This window comes from Capsicum annuum, unplaced genomic scaffold (assembly GCF_002878395.1).
Source record: "Capsicum annuum cultivar UCD-10X-F1 unplaced genomic scaffold, UCD10Xv1.1 ctg59866, whole genome shotgun sequence".
In the NCBI taxonomy this organism is placed as follows: Eukaryota; Viridiplantae; Streptophyta; class Magnoliopsida; order Solanales; family Solanaceae; genus Capsicum; species Capsicum annuum.
Window position 1 is genome coordinate 1 of NW_025868619.1, and position 2731 is coordinate 2731.

The window sequence follows — 2731 nt, forward strand, 5'->3', positions numbered from 1 at the left end:
CTATAATAATTGGAAACAAAGAGCTAAGGGATCACAAAAAATTGATTTCTTGTATTGCTAATGTGGATAAGAAATTTCAATCATTTTCCAACTAACCTTTAACAACTTTCACATTTTATTATCCAGTTAATATGTAGGCCCAGGTAGCTGTGACAGAATCAGTGATGTGCAAAATGGATAATGTGTAAATAAGACAATAAACCATAAAGAGAAGAAAACAAAGTTGCAGAAAATTGATAGTGTATCAACATACTTGTAACAAAAGGCACCTCATTGGATCTTCTTCCTCCATATGAGTTTCTTGCAGCGAAACGAGTGCGGCAGTGACCTAAAATTATGAAGTATTTCAATGCATGCAGTCCTCTTGAAGGAGATGGAAGAATAGAAATTGTATTCACCTTTGCAACAAGATCAACGATTGCTAGATTTCCAACCTCCATTGTAATCATGGTAATGCGTTCCCAAGTATTTGGCATGGAGTTTTTGACTTGTATCACTAGTAGTAGCTACCAAGATAACTTTCAGGTGAGGCATTACAGAATCATATATGTATGCAGTGCCCTCCTACAGTGTCCCAAGCAAATGAAGTTTAGAACACGAGATTTAAACAATAACAAAAAGCTCTTTTTGACCCCAGAAAGCAAACTACCTGTGATTGAATAGCTAAAAAGCCTAAAGTTGCCAGAGCTGCTTCGTTCATTATTGTCATTCCACTCTGGAATATGCAGCAAGTTACTTGTTAAAAACAAAAAACAACATATAATAATAGAATCAAAAGTACAATAGAATAATACGATAATCGAGGTACAAGAAATCACCAGATAGTAACAGAAATCGAATGATAAGAAACTAAAAGGGCAATACTACGACTACTATATGAACAGGTAGCAAGACAATGCACTTATACCTACTATGCTTCTAAATGTGACAAGATATTACTCTTATACAAGTGAACGAATGAATATGTTTTAGATTGGTAAAGGTTGCATTACCTGTAAAAACACGACTAGTTTACTCACTATATTATGCAAGTAAGGTTTCAAAATATCTGCACTTCAATTGTGGCTGAACACCAGTATCATTGAAGTTGCACGTGCCTATTCAAACGAGAAAAAGATTAGTAGGCAACGACATGTACTTTCCACGCTACATAACTATTCAACTTGAGAACAAAGAGTCAATAAATCAGTCATATGTCATTAACAAGATGTTATAACATTAAAACATCAACATCACATCAAGAATTTACCTACAACCTGGGATTATCAAAATCATCCAATACTGCTATCAAATTTAGAAGAACCAGCTGATGATATGGTTCTTGAAACTACGGGCTCATATGCATTGATAGCTGACCAACTGCATGAATCACTACCCATCTCACTTGAGGGTGATTATCAAAGATTAGTTTCACTATAGACTCTACAAGGTCCTTCATATCCTTTGAGCATATTACTATCACCTTTGAACATCCCTCTGATATAACCCCAATCGCGGTAACAACAGAATAATGAATTTGCCAATCTTCATGATCTAAAAAGTTGAAAATTGTCGAAGGCAAATTAGGCACAATTACACTTCCCCCTAATGTAATTGCTAACCTACCCAAACTCTCCTTACCGTAAATACACATACTCAACTCCCCTCTATTTCCATCATCATTAGCCGCGTCTCCCCAACAAGGGCCATCTCCAATATGCACCAACATATCAATCAACACAAGAAGCAACTTAGTAACTTTTTCGTTCAGAACCATCTACATCATCTCACATCCACTCTCTCTATCTTCAGCAACAGTAACCACAAACTCAACAATAAGTTTTCTTAACTTTTAGCCTAACCTCAAATCACAACACCAATTTCAACACTAAAATACGCGGCCTTTATACCAGCTAAAACAATCAAATCCTCAAGAAAACTACAAACAAGCTTCTCTTTATCAATTTCCACGAACAAAGGAATCATCAAATTCCCTAAAAATATATGAAACTTTGAAGTTCATATTTTATGCGATACTCCATTTTCATTGAAGTTCTGACAATCTATCACAAATAAAACTTTGAAATTACTAGTAAATTAGCATTGAAAATTAAAAGGCAAGTGTTCGAATATTTCATCGACAAAACCACACACAAAAATAAAAAATTGAGGTTACAGAGAGTAGCATTTACCTGACCGGAGTAGCAATGACCGACCATAGATGCCGGAGTAGCAATGGCCGACGGAGAGTAGCAACGGCCGACAAAGAGTATCCGGAGTCTATAGGTTTAGGGAAAATGAGAGAGAGATAGGTCATCATTTGGGGGTAATTAAAAAAAAAGAGGGAGAAATATTTTTTTTGATATAAAAAGGAAGCAACACTTTAGCGCTCTTTTTTCGGTGGATAGCGGGGGGTTTTTATAAATATTAGCAACAAAGTTTTAATTCCCGTATTTTATATAATTTTACGGGGGTTAAAATAACCCCCACAGTTAGACCCATTTTTTTTATAGTGATAGAGGTGCTTTTGCCACCATTTTGATAAATAAAGATTGACAAATAATATCTAAATGTTGATTGAAACTAGTAGCTTAAATTGATGAAATGTTGGTGTTAGCAAACCTCAAGCTTGTAATGATAATGAAGATGAAGTAAACTTGAGCTCTGAGAAAATGAGGAAAAGTCCACAACTTAAGGGAGATTAAATCTGGACCATCGATTTTAGATCAAACATGACACATGGACTGCATGA

At 35.3% G+C, this 2731-nt stretch overlaps 1 long non-coding RNA gene across 1 annotated transcript; it reads right to left on the minus strand.

Moving 5' to 3' along the window:
* Window positions 1–101: 101 nt before the first annotated feature.
* LOC107856902 lies at window positions 102–1960 on the minus strand. Its single transcript, XR_007050713.1, has 4 exons — window positions 993–1960; window positions 650–715; window positions 399–564; window positions 102–328 (listed from the first exon to the last, which is right to left on the minus strand). It is a non-coding gene; the product is annotated as an uncharacterized LOC107856902 (long non-coding RNA).
* Between the last annotated feature and the right edge of the window lie 771 nt (window positions 1961–2731).